Genomic DNA, 17,677 nt, shown 5'->3' with positions numbered 1-17,677 from the left:
TGCACAAACTTCTGTTTGTGCAGCTCTCCTGCACATGTGATCGCACCCCTGCACAACGATTTCCCCTACTCCTTGTAGGCGGCGACTACCTGATCGCAGGGATGTAAAAATGCACCTAGCGATCATGTGTGAATTAGGCCCATAGCGTGGGGCGGGTATATATAATATGCTAAGTGCTATCGCAGAGATGGGGGGAGGCTGCAGGATTGCAGAGAGAAGAAGGGCGGATAACAAGATGCAGAAGCCAATCTCGGGATCGCTGTGAGGGGAGCGGGTAACATTCGGGAGCACAATCGCGGGGGGGGGGGGGGGGCAGGTAACAAGATGCGGTAGTCAATCACAGGCGGAGCGGGTATTATGCGGGGCAGCGGGAGCCCAATCATGTCCGTCAGTCTGAACAATCCATGCTGTAATAGTGCGGGGCGGGTATATCTAATCTATGCCATTGCCGGGTGCTATCGTGGAGGTGGACGGGCGGCAGGATTGCAGAGGAACAGTCAGTGTTTAGAAAGAAATGCATTACACTGACTTACGTTGAGCACACACAGACTCGGTGCTGACAACTGGGCGCCCACAATATCCCTGGCTGCTCCTCATCTCTTAAAGAAGAGGAGGAGCTTGGCTGAGCTGAGGCGAGGCAGGGTGATAGAGAAAGCGTTCTCTTTCTCAATCAGTGTGCGGTGCTGCCCTCCAGTGGTCGCCGCTCATAGGCAGCTGCCTAAAGCTGCCTAGTGGTGGCGCCGGCCCTGAGTACAGGTATAGCACCACACCAACAAAGGGTTTGATATCACACTTATATAGTGGAAAAAGGGGGGGACCTGGACTGCACATCCTATTACTAAAGATATCAAGAGGTGCTATCATGCTGAGGCTTCTAATACTATGATGGAGGAAGAGAGATGCAGATGCACATTCTTAGCACTAAGAACACTGATAGTAAAAATAATTTAAATAAACCCTCACAATTAACATGGGGGGTCATTCCGAGTTGTTCGCTCGGTAAATTTCTTCGCATCGCAGCGATTTTCCGCTTAGTGTGCATGCGCAATGTTCGCACTGCGATTGCGCCAAGTAAATTTGCTATGAAGTTTGGAATTTTACTCACGGCTTTTTCATCGTTCAGGCGATCGTAATGTGATTGACAGGAAGTGGGTGTTTCTGGGCGGAAACTGCCCGTTTTATGGGTGTGTGCGGAAAAACGCTACCATTTCTGGGAAAAACGCGGGAGTGGCTGGAGAAACGGAGGAGTGTCTGGGCGAACGCTGGGTGTGTTTATGACGTCAAACCAGGAACGACAAGCACTGAACTGATCGCAGATGCCGAGTAAGTCTGGAGCTACTCAGAAACTGCTAAGAGAGGTGTAATCGCAATATTGCGAATACGTCGTTCGCAATTTTAGGATGCTAAGATTCACTCCCAGTAGGCGGCGGCTTAGCGTGAGTAAATCTGCTAAAAACAGCTTGCCAGCGAACAACTCGGAATGAGGGCCATGGAGTATAATTGAAGTTCTTAGCACACATTTGCGAAAATATGCTGGCCCATGTACCGTGGCCAGGAGACTTCATCACATGGGTCCCTAACATTCCTAATACGATCACATTCTATAAATTTATTCAGGACTTACCTCTAAATAGGGCCTTATCAATGTGTGATCTGAAATGCAGGAACCCAGCTAATTAAAACACCTGAGGGTGAATGGGAGGAATGCCAATCCAGAGGAAGGAGGCCTTGCCTTCCAGTGTACAATATATGCCCAAATATAGTGGAAAGGGGGGGGGGGGGGGGTCTGGACTACACATCCTATTACTAAAGATATCAAGAGGTGCTATCATGCTGAGGCTTCTAATACTATGATGGAGGAGGAGAGATGCAGATGCACACTCTTAGCACCAAGAACACTGATAGTAAAAATTATTTCAATAAACCCTCACAATTAACATGGAGTATAATTGAAGTTCTTAGCACACATTTGCACAAATATGCGGGCCCATGTACCGTGGCCAGGTAACTTCATCACATGGGTCCCTAACATTCCTAATACGATCACATTCTATAAATTTATTCATGACTTACCTTTAAATAGGGCCTTATCAATGTGTGATCTGAAATGCAGGAACCCAGCTAATTAAAACACCTGAGGGTGAATGGGAGGAGTGCCAATACCAGAGGAAGGAGGCCTTGCCTTCCAGTGTACAATATATGCACAAATATAGTGGAAAAAAGGGGGGAACCTGGATTGCACATCCTATTACTAAAGATATCAAGAGGTGCTATCATGCTGAGGCTTCTAATACTATGATGGAGGAAGAGAGATGCAGATGCACACTCCTAGCACTAAGAACACTGATAGTAAAAATAATTTAAATAAACCCTCACAATTAACATGGAGTATAATTGAAGTTCTTAGCACACATTTGCGCAAATATGTGGGCCCATGTACCGCGGCCATGTAACTTCATCACATGGGTCCCTAACATTCCTAATACTATTACATTATATAAATGTATCCAGGACTTACCTCTAAATAGGGCCTTATCAATGTGTGATCTGAAATGCAGGAACCCAGCTAATTAAAACACCTGAGGATAAATGGTAGGGGTGCCAATACCCGAGGAAGGAAGCCTTGCCTTCCAGTGTACAATATATACACAAATATAGTGGAAAAAGGGAGGGGAACTGGACTACACACCCTATTACTAAAGATATCAAGAGGTGCTATCATGCTGAGGCTTCTAATACTATGCTGGAGGAAGAGAGATGCAGATGCACACTCCTAGCACTAAGAACACTGATAGTAAAAATAATTTAAATAAACCCTCACAAATATATTGTTTGGGGCTGGGTTAGTCTCTTTTACTTTTGTCTTAACACCCTCTGTCCCTTTTGGTACTGGATTTTTTTAAATGTTTTTCTTCAGTGTGTCCTGCATTAGCTTTTATTCGGAGGGAAAAAATGTCAGGTTACCTGTTTTAGGGTGGATCTAGCTTAGTGTTTTCATTGGTTAATAGTTTTGGGTTGATTGTTTATGTCTGCTGCACCACCTTACTGGTGGCATCATCATTACACTTCCGGGTGGGTATTCAAAGTAGAAGTAATTAGTGGGTACCTTTGTGTTGTTAGTTTGTTTGGTTTATGATAATGTCAGTTTTGGGGGTTTGGAAGAAGTTTAGCCATTCTTTCTTTGCCATCATTCTCTAATTAATTTTTTTTCCTTACAGCTATTTAAAGTTTATAGATCATTAAAAAAAAAAAATAAGCTAACTGTTTCTGCCAAAAGTCAAGTCTTCATGTCGTTATTTTAGTTAAGGTTCATGTATTATCACTGGTACGTTCACAGGGCAATCCTCAGCCATGAGGAGGTTTACTCATTCCTTGTTTACATTTGCTATTTGTTTTTAACTAGAGATGTGCACCAGAAATTTTTCGGGTTTTGTGTTTTGGTTTTGGATTCGGTTCCGTGGCCGTGTTTTGGATTCGGACGCGTTTTGGCAAAACCTCCCTTACATTTTTTTGTCGGATTTGGGTGTGTTTTTTTCAAAAACCCCTCAAAAACATCTTAAATCATAGAATTTGGGGGTAATTTTGATCCTATAGTATTATTAACCTCAATAACCATAATTTCCACTCATTTTCAGTCTATTCTGAACACCTCACACCTCACAATATTATTTTTAGTCCTAAAATTTGCACCGAGGTCGCTGGATGACTAAGCTAAGCGACCCAAGTGGCCGGTACAAACACCTGCCTCCTAGGAGTGGCACTGCAGTGTCAGACAGGATGGCACTTAAAAAAATTGGCCCCAAACATCACATGATGCAAAGATAAAAAAGAGGTGCAAGATGGAATTGGCTGAAATGACTGGTTGGTTTGGGCCCCCACCAAAAAAAGAAGCAATCAATCTCTCCTTGTTAAAACTGGCTCTACAAGGTAAGATGTCGACCTCATCATCATCCTCCAATTCCTCACCCCTTTCACTGTGTACATCCCCCTCCTCACAGAGTATTAATTCGTCCCCACTGGAATCCACCATCACAGGTCCCTGTGTACTTTCTGGAGGCAATTGCTGGTAAATGTCTCCACGGAGGAATTGATTATAATTCATTTTGATGAACATTATCTTCTCCACATCTTGTGGAAGTAACCTCGTACGCCGATCGCTGACAAGGTGACCGGCTGTACTAAACACTCTTTCAGAGTACACACTGGAGGGGGGGCAACTTAGGTAAAATAAAGCCAGTTTGTGCAAGGGCCTCCAAATTGCTTCTTTTTCCTGCCAGTATACGTACGGACTGTCTGACGTGCCTACTTGGATGCTGTCACTCATATAATCCTGCACCATTCTTTCAATGGTGACAGAATCATATACAGTGACAGTAGACGACATGTCAGTAATCATTGGCAGGTCACTAAGTCCGGACCAGATGTCAGTTTTCGCTCCTGACTGCCCTGCATCACCGCCAGGGGGTGGTTTTGGAAATCTGATTCTTTTCCTGGCAGCTCCAGTGGCGGTAGAAAATGAAGGAGGAGCTGTTGGCGGGTCACGTTCTGCTTGACTTGACACGTGTCTCACCAGCAGGTCTTTGAACATCTGCAGACTTGTGTCTGCCGGAAAGAGAGATACAACATAGGCTTTAAACCTAGGATCGAGTATGGTGGCCAAAATGTAGTGCTCTGATTTCAACAGATTGACCACCCGTGAATCCTGGTTAAGCGAATTAAGGGCTCCATCCACAAGTCCCACATGCCTAGCGGAATCGCTCCATTTTAGCTTCTCCTTCAACCTCTCCAGCTGCTTCTGCAAATGCCTGATGAGGGGAATGACCTGACTCAGGCTGGCAGTGTCTGAACTGACTTCACGTGTGGCAAGTTCAAAGGGTTGCAGAACCTTGCACAACGTTGAAATCATTCTCCACTACGCTTGAGTCAGGTGCATTCCCCCTCCTTTGCCTATATCATAGGCAGATGTATATGCTTGAATGGCCTTTTGCTGCTCCTCCATCCTCTGAAGCATATAGAGGGTTGAATTCCACCTTGTTACCACCTCTTGCTTCAGCTGATGGCAGGGCAGGTTCAGGAGTGTTTGCTGGTGCTCCAGTCTTTGGCACGCGGTGGCTGAATGCCGAAAGTGGCCCGCAATTCTTCGGGCCACCGACAGCATCTTTTGCACGCCCCTGTCGCTTTTTAAAAAATTCTGCACCACCAAATTCATTGTATGTGCAAAACATGGGACGTGCTGGAATTTGCCCACATGTAATGCATGCACAATATTGGTGGCGTTGTCCGATGTCACAAATCCCTAGGAGAGTCCAATTGGGGTAAACCAATCTGCGATGATGTTCCTCAGTTTCCGTAAGAGGTTGTCAGCTGTGTGCCTCTTATGGAAAGCAGTGATACAAAGGGTAGCCTGCCTAGGAACGAGTTGGCGTTTGCGAGATGCTGCTACTGGTGCCGCCGCTGCTGTTGTTGCTGCGGGAGGCAATACATCTACCCAGTGGGCTGTCACAGTCAAATAGTCCTTAGTCTGCCCTGCTCCACTTGTTCACATGTCCATGGTTAAGTGGACATTGGGAACAACTTCATTTTTTAGGACACTGGTGACTCTTTTTCTGACGTCTGTGTACATTCTCGGTATCGCCTGCCTAGAGAAGTGGAACCTAGATGGCATTTAGTACCGGGGACACACTACCTCAAGAAATTCTCTAAGTCCCTGTGAACTAACGGTGGATACCGGACGCACGTCTAACACCAACACAGCTGCAAAGGCCTGAGTTATCCGCTTTGCAACAGGATGACTGCTGTGATATTTCATCTTCCTCACAAAGGACTGTTGAACAGTCAATTGCTTACTGGAAGTAGTACAAGTGGTCTTCTGACTTTCCCTCTGGGATGATGATCGACTCCCAGCAGCAACAACAGCAGCGCCAGCAGCAGTAGGCGTTACACTCAAGGATCCATCAGAGGAATCCCAGTCAGGAGAGGACTCGTCAGACTTGCCAGTGACATGGCCTGCAGGACTATTAGCATTCCTGTCTAAGGAGGAAATTGACACTGAGGGAGTTGGTGGTGTGATTTGCACTGGGAGCTTGGGTACAAGAGGAAGAAGGGATTTAGTTGTCAGTGGACTGCTTCCGCTGTCACCCAAAGTTTTTGAACTTGTCAATGACTTCTGATGAATGCGCTCCAGGTTATGTATAAGGGAGGATGTTCCTAGGTGGTTAACGTCCTTACCCCTACTCACTACAGCTTGACAAAGGCAACACGCGGCTTGACACCTGTTGGACGCATTTCTGTTAAAATAATTCAACACCAAAGAGGTGATTGTTTTTGTATTTTGACAGGCATGTCAATGGCCATATTCATCCCACGGACAACAGATGTCTTCCCGGGTGCCTGACTTAATCAAACCACCTCACCATCAGAATCCTCCTTGTCAATTTCGTCCTCAGCGCCAGCAACACCCATATCCTCATCCTGGTGTACTTCAACAGTGACATCTTCAATTTGACTATCAGGAGCTGGACTGTGGGTGCTCCTTCCAGCACTTGCAGGGGGCGTGCAAATGGTGGAAGGAGCCACCTCTTCCCGTCCAGTGTTGGGAAGGTCAGGCATCGCAACCGACACAATTGGACTCTCCTTGGGGATTTGTGATTTAGAAGAACGCACAGTTCTTTGCTGTGCTTTTGCCAGCTTAACTCTTTTCATTTTTCTAGCGGGAGGATGAGTGCTTCCATCCTCATGTGAAGCTGAACCACTAGCCATGAACATAGGCCAGGGCCTCAGCCGTTCCTTGCCACTCCGTGTCGTAAATGGCATATTGGCAAGTTTACGCTTCTCCTCAGACGCTTTTAATTTAGATTTTTGGTTCATTTTACTGAACTTTTGTTTTTTTGTATTTTACATGCTCTCTGCTATGACATTGGGCATCGGCCTTGGCAGACGACGTTGATGGCATTGAATCGTCTCTGCCATGACTGGTGGCAGCAGCTTCAGCACTAGTGGAAGTGGATCTTGATCTTTCCCTATTTTACCCTCCACATTTTTGTTCTCCATTTTTTAATGTTTGGAATTATATGCCAGTAATATTATTATATCAATAGCAATGGCCTACTGTACTGTACTACTATATATACTGGTGGTCACCAAAATGCTGCACTGTACTACTATATACTGCTCACAGCAATGCAACACAGATATGGATACTTGAAGTGACACGAAGCTGCAAGATACAGCAATGGCCTACTGTACTGTACTGTACTACTATATATACTGGTGGTCACCAAAATGCTGCACTGTACTACTATATACTGCTCACAACAATGCAGCACAGATATGGATACTTGAAGTGACACGGAGCTGCAAGATACAGCAATGGCCTACTGTACTGTATAACTAAATACTGGTGGTCACCAAAATGCTGCACTGTACTACTATATACTGCTCACAACAATGCAGCACAGATATGGATACTTGAAATGACACAGAGCTGCAAGATACAGCAATGGCCTACTGTACTGTACTACTATACTTGTGGTCACCAAAATGCTGCACTGTACTACTATATAGCATATACTGGTCACACAGCAATGCAGCAGATATTGAGCACTGATCAGGATACTGTCTAGAACTGAGTCTGACACGGAGCTGCAAGATACAGCAATGGCCTACTGTACTGTACTACTATAATATACTGGTGGTCAGCACAATGCAGCACACTGACCACAGATATTTGCAGCACACTGAGCACAGATATTGGGCTTTTCAGGCAGAGAACGTAACCACGTCCTCTCCGCTCAATCTCCAATGCATGAGTGAAAATGGCGGCGACGCGTGGTTCTTTATATGGAATACGAATCTCGCGAGAATCCGACAGCGGGATGATGACGTTTGGCCTCGTTCGGGTTAACCGAGCAAGGCGGGAAGATCCGAGGCTGCCTCAGACGCGTGTAGAACACGTGAAGTTCGGGGGGGTTCGGATCTCGACGAACCGAACCCGCTCATCTCTATTTTTAACTATGCACAAAAGACTTTTATTATTAAGAACTAGCGAATGGTTTAGTTTGAAAATAGCAATGTGAACAATAAAAGTAAAAAGTAGGAAGATGGGGATGACGTTATATGACCTTGCGCCCTAATGCAATACTGTGAAAAATAGTCTTCTTATAATACTGCATATGATTATGCCTTGTTAAGTGAACACTGTATCTTGCAGTAAGTACAGTAAGGTGAAGCAAATTCATCACTAGTTTTTCAAATCCCTGAAGCAAAATGCATATTTCTCCTCTGTTACTATTACTGAGAATTCTACTGCAGTCTCTATGGGTGATAATTAGCACCATCGAGGATTAAAGTCACACATTTTAGATGTGTACAAGGTTTTTCAAACTGAAAAGCGCTCGATCAGGTTATAAAATGCAATTTCATTTTCAACATAAACACTCAGTATTAAATTCTGTTCTCTGTAATTGAATACATAATAATTTGGTCCTTTGGATTTTTTTAGCAGGTTGGAGTCCATGTTTTTTAATATTGATTGCTCCGCTTGCTTACTTTAAGGCCTCTCAGGGGTGGAGATAAAGCAGGTTTACTTTAATAGCTTTAGATACAAAAGCAGAGTAACATCATCCAACAGGAACCAATATGCGGCCTAATTCTGAGTTGATCGCAGCAGCAAGTATGTTAGCAGTTGGGCAAAACCATGTGCACTGCAGGAGGGGCAGATATAACATGTGCAGAGAGAGTTAGATTTTGGTGGGGTGTATTCAAACTGAAATCTAAATTGCAGTGTAAAAATAAAGCAGCCAGTATTTACCCTGCACAAAAACAAAACAACCCTGCTGCGATCAACTTGGAATTACCCCCTTGGAACTGATGGCAGACTGGTACGAGCTATACTTACCTCTACCGAAGAAGCCAGGAGAGGAGATGCTGCTGGCTACTTAGAGAGGGGGGGCTAGACTCTATAAAATGGCATGGCGCAATTAGCTTCATTAAGCCCCGCCACTTCTATTCAGTGCTGCACTTATCTCCCAATCCTGCCCCTTCATTAGAAAGCGGGTGGGATGTGGGAGATTTGCCTAGACTTCCAGGGATGGTGGGGACTACCTGAAAAATCGTGAGTCTCCCGCAATTTCCGGGTTAGTAGGCAAGTATGGTAGGAGTCAACAGTGTTGGGCTAGACCAGGGGGAACCGGGTGATATACATGGTAAGCCTCACTGCACTGCCTGAGGTACCCATCCCTCTCATAGCTGGGAACCGCTCTGCATACAGAGAGGAAAAATGTGCTGCTAACAGATGAATACCTATTCTAGTCTAAAATTGTTGCGGTTGTTTTGACGTCCCTGATAGTTTTCTTAGATTTATACTTTACTCTGCTGAGTTTATATTTTATGTTTTTGTCTTGCTGTCTTATGTGCAAGCAACTGTCTTTATTTGTGTGATAGAGGGAACTATTTTCCCCTCCCAATGTTGTATTGCATTATATGTCTGTACTGTTACTGAAAAATCTTTAATAGAGAGATATTTTTATTTGAGAAATGAATATTAGACTAGGCCACACCCTCAAGAATGGTGACATGGGCCCTCATTCCGAGTTGTTCGCTCGGTAAAAATCTTCGCATCGCAGCGATTTTCCGCTTAATGCGCATGCGCAATGTCCGCACTGCAACTGTGCCAAGTAAATTTGCTATGCACTTAGTAATTTTACTCACGGCTTTTTCATCGGTCTGGCGATCGTAATGTGATTGACAGGAAATGGGTGTTACTGGGCGGAAACAGGCCATTTTAAGGGCGTGTGGGGAAAAACGCTACCGTTTCCGGAAAAAACGCAGGAGTGGCCGGAGAAACGGAGGAGTGTCTGGGCGAACGCTGGGTGTGTTTGTGACGTCAAACCAGGAACGACAAGCACTGAACTGATCGCAGATGCCGAGTAAGTCTGAAGCTACTCAGAAACTGCTACGAGGTGCGTAATCGCAATATTGCGATTACTTCGTTCGCAATTTTAAGATGCTAAGATTCACTCCCAGTAGGCGGCCGCTTAGCGTGAGCAACTATGCTAAAATCGCCTTGCGAGCGAACAACTCGGAATGACCTCCATGGTTCCTTAAGGTGCACACACACTTAGCGAAATATTGCCTTCCTGAGCGATATAGTTTATTATATCGCCCAGTGTGTATGCAGCTGTTGATGTTAACGACCCTCGGTCTCGGCCGTGCATGCAGCTCCATTTGGACTCATCGTTCAAAGCTGCATGCTCCGGCCGGCCGCAGCATGAAGTCACTATGCGATATATGCAATATTGCTAGCGATATTCCAGTGTGTATGCCCGTCGTCATTTGGCCCGACCCGGAAGGGGAAACACGTGGTGATGCCGCTCACCGAGATCAGTACATTGTTGGTGATTTCATCTTTTTATCCTCCAAATACAGGTACTAGGCAAAATTGTCAGAAATTACAAACTACTGTACCACCATACACAATATTTCGTAAATTAAGAGATTAAAGATTTAGGGGCTCATTTATCAAGCCTTGGGGGCATATTCATTATCCTTAAAATGTCACAATTTCTACACTCCCCATGATATTTTTTTGGAGTTTAATTAAGAATCTGTTTGTCATCCTGAGATGGCAAACAGCTCCCGAATCTCTGCACAAGCTGCCGTTTACATGGAAGCTTGTGCAGTAGGGATAGGGGAGAGGAGGGGGGCCATGGCTGCAGAGAGAGCTCTGCAGCCGGGCAGCCCCTGTACTAATGTGCCGGCGCAGGCAGGAGGGATGGTGAGGAACTGTGATCTATGCCGCCTGGCAGCCCAGGTGGCGGGGGGAGAGGCGAGCTGCACATACCCAGTTGAAAGTCCCAGCTGTGCTGTGATCTCCACCACCAGGCAGCCTCAGTGGCGGGGAGGGAGAGGGGTGGAGGGCCGCGCTGCAGAAACCAAGCTCAGTCCAGGCGGGGGCCGCGGCTGCAGAGCGACCTCTGCAGATGGGCAGCCCCGGTTCTACGGTGCTGGCAGCGGGGGGCAGGGGAGGAAGCTGCTGTGGCGATTGCTCTCCTTAAAGGGAGAGGATCCACAGCAGGCACACTGGCAGAGGCTTTTGGGAGCGGAGACACGGCAGGGGCTGACATCTGCCTCTGCTGCCATGACCCCTGCTGCCCCGCTGCAGTGACCCCTGCTGCCGCTGCAGTGACCCCTGCTACCTGCTGCTGTGACCTTGATGGGCGGAGAGCAGACACCGGGGGTGAGAATGCAGGGAGGGAGAACAGGCGGGTAGTGGAGCTGCTATCCCTCCCTGTAAGGGGACAGCTCACATGGGGAAAATTACCCTTGTTCTGAAAAACTGTCTTCTCAAAAAGACTAGTTTTTTGGAAGTGACAATTTTCTCATGTGGGCATACTGAATACTGAAAAAAATGATTTGAGAATGCAATGAGAATTGAAAACTAAAAATTCTCATTGCACAATTTTTTCATAATGAATATGCCCCTTGGAGAGCGAGAAATAGCACGGTGGTAAAGTATCAGCCAATCATCTCCTAACTGCCCAGGGACGTGCAGTCAGGGGAGGCAGGGGAGGCAGTGCCTCCCCTGTCATTAATGAGTAAAATAATACAAAGAAGATACTTATGACACATAAGTATCTTCTTTATTATTAGACTCATGATTAAATCAGTTTGGGAGGCACCGATCGTGGTGCCTCCCGTACCGATTGATAAAAGTTATGGGAGCGGGGGGCGGGTGCGGGTGGGGCCTAACAATGGGCAGGAAAAGCCCATTGAAATTGTATGGGAAAGCGGCACCATTAGAGGTGCCGCTTTCCTACAGGGACGTGCTTTCAACCTATGAAAGCACGTCCCCTGTCAGTGAGGCCACAGTGATTGGCCAGCGGATCCGTCACTGGATCCGCTGTCAATCACTGTGTGGGCCTCGGTGGCGGTGCGGGATGCGGCGGGCCGGGCGGCGGAGGTGCTGGCGGCGGTGATGCGGGCGACGGTGGGACGCGGCATTACCTACAGTTCAGCAGAGTTTGGCAGCGGAAGCGGTACCCATTTCAAAAATGGCGCCTCAGCGCCATTTTTGAAATTCAAGATGGCCGCCGCGAGCCAATCATGGCTCGCCGCGTCATCGCCCCGCCCCCTCCGCTGACTTATATAAGTCAGCACGAGGCAGCGGCTGTCAGTCCGACGGCGGAGGAGGAGCTGAGAAGAGCTCCTGAAGACCGAAGACGCCGGAAGTCCTGGATGGGCGGCGGCTATGCAAAAGAGCTTAGCAGCCGCCGCCCACCAGGTGAAGATGCTGGAAGTCCTGGGAAGGCGGCGGCCATGCAAAAGAGCTTACAGGCCGCCGCCTCCCAGGTGAAGACGCCGGAGGAAGACGCCAGAAGCCCTGGGGAGGTGGCGACCCCCAGGTGAAGACGCCAGAAGCCCTGGGAAGGCGGCGGCCACGCAAAAGAGCTTAAAGGCCGCCGCCCCCAGGTGAAGACCCTGTTTAATAAAGTTGTTTTTTTTTAAGTATGTGTTGTGTTTTTTTTTTAAATATTTTCTTTACAAGTGGACTACGGGTGCCAGCGGGCCCTTTATGTCCGGGCATGCTGGCACTTGTGGTTCTCCAAGTGCCAGCATGCTGGGGCAGGCTTGCTGGGACCTGTAGGTCACCTGTAAAGAACAATATTACTATTCTTTACAGGTGGACTGCAGGTGCCAGCAGGCCATTTATGTCCAGGCATGCTGGCACTTGTGGTTCTCCAAGTGCCAGCATGCTGGGGCAGGCTTGCTGGGACCTGTAGGCCACCTGTAAAGAACAGAGCATACAATGAACCCCGCACCCACCGCCACCAGGGGTGCGGGGCATAGCACTGGGCTATCAGCCTAGTGCTGGTTATTGCTCGGGAGGGGGGACCCCATTTTCATTTTTTGGGGGCCCCACTTTCCGAGGAATGCCAACACTGGGCTGACTGTCTGGGGGGTGTATAATGGCAGGGGGACCCCACACTGAGTGTCTCCCCTGCTATGGCATTACCCCCCCCAGCTGGTTCTGCCTGGTGCTGGTTTTAGCGGTGGGGGGGGAAGCTGCATTTTTTTTTTTTTGCGGGGGGGGGGGGGGGGGGGCTAGTTGCAGTGCCTCCCCAGCCCCTGACCTCACCGCATGTCACTGTAACTGCCATGTTACTGACTGGGTTTGAAAAATGACAGTTAGGAGCTGATTGATTGCTACTTTATCACCGTGCTATTAATTACTCTCCAAGGCTTGATAAATCTGTGCATTATTATCTATGAATACATACCAGTCCTCACTAGAATCCTTGTATATTGGATGGGCAGGGGTGGCTTAAGAGAGAAGGGGTTCTGTGTGCAGTCTCCATGACCCCCCACCACCACCCCACCCCCCATCTTTGTATTTATTTTCTCATTTGAGCAAACCATGGTATGTTATTTGTAGTAAAGCACTGTTTTATAACCCGTTATCCCATGATACTATCTTGGAACTTTCCATGCTTTTCTTTTTAAAATTGCAGTGCAAGTATACACAGATCAACATCTTTGGCCAGCTGGCTATTACCTATGCACACAAGCAGAGGTGCTGTTATCATATGGAATGAATTGATAAAAACCTAACAAGGGCAAGGATATGTGTAACACAACGAAGAGCTGAACAGCAGCCCAAAAGAAGACACCAGGGAGTGAGTTTTTCTTGCTCCATACAAGGGGGTTGGGTTCATTATGCCAGTGGTCAGGATGCCAGCAGCCTACACCTAACCCTCCTCAACCCCCGCAGCCTAAACCTAACAACCCCCCTGCAGGCTAACCCTCCCTGGGAGTGTCTAACCCTAACTCCCCGCTCCGCAACCTAAACCTAACCCACCCCCTTCCCGCAGCCTGCCCTAACCCTCCTCCCACAGCCTTTACCTACCCCTTCCCCCCCACAACTTACATGTCCTGCGTGCCGGGAGAAGAGCAATCGGGATTCTGGTTGATGCGATTCAGGCGCCAGTCTTCTTAGCTGTGTTGGGATGCCAGCGTCAGCATTTTGACAGTCAGGATCCTGACCATCAAGATCCTGGCCGAATCCTATAAAAGGACCCCACACATTACATTGAAGAGTTTTTGCTCCATTGTTCTGATTCTGCTTAATTTGCACTGTGCACTCTGAATGGAGAAGTACAACTACATAACAAGGACTGATGAAAATGTAATTATTATTATTATTATTATTATTATTATTAAGTGTTATTAGTCACTTAACTTAAAGCAGTAAAATAGCATACATCTAAAAATATAATCAGGAGACATCGCTACCAAAACTGTTAAATGTGTTGAGTCAGCAGCAGGGGAGGGCTCCCAGGGGGCAGGGAAATCAGAAGTAGAAAGTTTAAAGCTGCCAGACGTTCAGGCCAGCACTGCAGCAGTGCTTGCCATTCCATACACCCCACTAGCCAGTTGGCGGGGCCATTGGACATTGCTAGTGTCACTCTCAGGGCCCTGCACCATGGGCTACAGCACCACTAGCACACCCATCCCTACAACCAGGGACAGACTAGGGCCTTAATTCGGCCCTGGCAATCGTGAGCAGGGGGCGTGTCGCGCGACATATGAGGACGTGCCGCGAGTCATGGGGGCGTGGACTCGTGGCACGCCCCCATTACCATGGCGACAGTTGCTGGGGGCGGGGGCGCGCCGCGAGTCCAGGGGCGTGGACTCAGGGCATGCCCCCATTTCCATGTAGACGATGGAACCAGAGAGCCGGAGGCTGCGCTGTGCGCGGCTCTCCCGGCTCTCTGAGTGACCGATTCGGCCCACCTGCCCATCGGCTCTTCTGGCATGTGCCAGAAGTGCCAGATGGCCAGTCCGGCCATGCCTACAACCCTTTGTGGGGTGTACAAGCTACAAAGCTGCTATAGAAAGCATTCCCATTCACTTCCTAATTTATTATTTTACATTTTACATTATTTCATGTTTTTTTCTATATTGAATTCCTGATTTTTAACCTGTACTGTATTTAATAAATATTACCCTTTTTAACACCCTGTTGGTGCTTTATTGGAAATAAGGAGGCTGAATCTCTGAACTGAAAAACAGCTCACAGCCTGTGACCCCCTGTGCATAGTTGCCTACCCTCCTGCAGGAGACTCCCTGAAATAGTAGCAATCTCCCTGACTGCCTGAATAGATCAGCAATCTCCCTGATTGCACCTTACCCCATTATGCAGCTGTTATATTCTTGGGGAAAAATATAAATTAGAGATACATACATTCAAATGGGTTCATCAGTGCCATTTGTCTGCATTGGTTATAAGGCACAATGGGCAAAATTTATTAATTATTAACAAGCAGTGCTTAAAGTGGTCCTAGAGAGGTGGTGAAACTCACCCCCCACCCCACGGCGCCCACGTAATAAAGGTATTGTGCGCGCCGCAAAAAAATGGGTGTGGTCTCAAAAAGAAAGGGGTGTGGTCACAGAATAGTAATAATGCCCACAGTAGTAGCACCCCGTAATACACATAATGCCCACCGCAGTACTGCTTCTTATACAATGCCCACAGTAGTAGTGCTCCTTATGCAATGTCCACTGTACTGGTAGCGGCCACAGTGGTAGTGTCCCTTATATAGACCCCATATTAGTGATGCCCCTTATACAATGCCCGCAATAGTAGTGCCCCTTATGTCCCCAGGAGTGATGCCCCTTATGAAGTGCCCCCTTTACAATGCCCTCATTAGAAGGGCCCCCAGTAGTAATGCCCTTAATGGTAATGCCCCTCTGTAGTATTGCCAATGCCTCCAGTAGTAATGTTGCCTGTACTAATGACCCCAGTCATTTAGCCCCCTGCAGTTTAGCCCTTGTAGTTATGCCCCCAGTGGTAATGCCCCTGCAGTTATGACCCCAGTAGTTTACCCCCCCCCCCCTTTAGTTTAGCTTCCCAGTGGTAATGCCCCCAGTAGTTTAGCCCCAGTAGTTTGCCTGCTTGTAGTTTAGCCGCCAGCAGTAATGCCCCCCTGTAGTTTTCCCCCTTGTAGTTTAGCCCCTGTAGTTATGCCTCCAGCAGTTTAGTCCCTGTAGTTATGCCCCACTTGTAGTTTAGCCCCCAGTAGTAATGCCCCCAGTAGTTTAGCCCCTGTAGTTATGCCCCCAGTAGTTTAGCCCCCCTGTAGTTTGCCCCAAGTAGTAATGCCCCTATACTTACGCCCCCAGTAGTAATGCCCCTGTAGTTATGCCCCCAGTAGTAATGCCCTCCTGTAGTTTGCCCCCAGTAGTAATGCCCTCCTGTAGTTTACCCCCAGTAGATAGCCCCTTTGTAGTTTGCCCCCAGAAGCTTGCCCCCTTGTAGTTTGCCCCCAGTAACTTGCCCCCTTGTAATTTGCCCCCAGTGGTCTGCCCCCAGTAGCTTGCCCCCTTGTAGTTGTCCCCCAGTAATAATGTCCCCCAGTAGATGACCCCCAGAAGTAATGCCCCCAGTAGATGCCCCCCAGTAGTTTGCCCCCAGTAGATGCCCCCCAGTAGTTTGCCCCCAGTAGATCCCAGAAAAAAGATTGGTAGAGTCTGCACAGGATCACTCAATTGTATCTAATATTTTAGGATAATATCATTAAAGCAAAAGCTCTAATATATAAACCAACATCTGGCCAATATACAACACAAATAATTAGTATTAGGCGCTGGGTTGGTGGTGCTCCCAGAGATAGTTCAGTAAACTAGTGCACAAAAAAGGGGGGAGAGATGGTTCCCGTATAGTACCGGAGCCAAAAGAGAAAAAGAAAGACTATATGTCTTTTCTGGGGCACACTTTTGATGATAAATGAAATGATGAGTTCTGTTTAAAATATAACTTTTATTTTCGACCTTCATAAAATATTGACTATAAGGCAAAAAGGAAGGGGGGGAAAAACAGACAAGAAAAAATACTATTGATTACAAATAGTGGAATGGCTATGATATAGTCTAAATAACTGAATATAATGACGATGCCAGTTAGGCTATATGGTTCTGTGAGCGAAAATATATGGGTGTCTCCAAACAATTATTATTGTGTAAATCTTATGTATTGGTGTAAAGTTTTCTCCCTGGATTTGTATCAATTTAACATACTGTGAAAAATATCACCAGAAGAAAACATCAAAACAGGTAACCAAACAATAAATTATGCCTGGCTCAACTCCAATTCCTGTGTGTATCTGAGATTTTCAAATAGAAGGGGAAAAGAAGGAGAAAAAAAGGAGAAAGGTGATTCTTGGTCCTGTGTCCTGGGTTTGGATAAAAATACCTGCAGTACCCGGTATTCCCTGGTGGTCTCCCAACCAGGTACTGACCTGGCCCACAGTGCTTGGCTTCCAAGATCAGACGAGGTTGGGCATACTCAGTATGGTCTGACCGCAGGTAGATATATCCCACACCTGATGACACCAGGAACTCTGTATCTTAGGTTCTGGGAGGATTTCCCAGAGTTATCTTGTAAAGGCCCATGATGTTAAGAGTGCTCCCGAATCAGGGAACAAGTAGTGTCAAATGTTCTCTGATATTCTCCCACACTTGAGGAATGGCGTGAAGTCTGCCGGGTCTTGGCTTCAAAGATGGACTGTTTATGGTGCCACCTCTTTTCAGAGGTGAGTCTTGAATCCCTTTGATATTAATAACTGAAAGTCCTATAAACACCAAGGCAGTCACGGGTTCTAATGTCAAAAAAGTATATATA

General features: G+C 47.1%; 1 pseudogene; it reads right to left on the bottom strand.

Annotated features, from left to right (window-relative positions):
* Window positions 1-17,245: 17,245 nt before the first annotated feature.
* Window positions 17,246-17,363, bottom strand: LOC134930110 (5S ribosomal RNA; annotated as a pseudogene).
* Between the last annotated feature and the right edge of the window lie 314 nt (window positions 17,364-17,677).

This window comes from Pseudophryne corroboree, chromosome 5 (genome assembly GCF_028390025.1).
Source record: "Pseudophryne corroboree isolate aPseCor3 chromosome 5, aPseCor3.hap2, whole genome shotgun sequence".
Taxonomy (NCBI): Eukaryota; Metazoa; Chordata; class Amphibia; order Anura; family Myobatrachidae; genus Pseudophryne; species Pseudophryne corroboree.
This window is presented reverse-complemented; position numbering and strand designations above follow the sequence as displayed.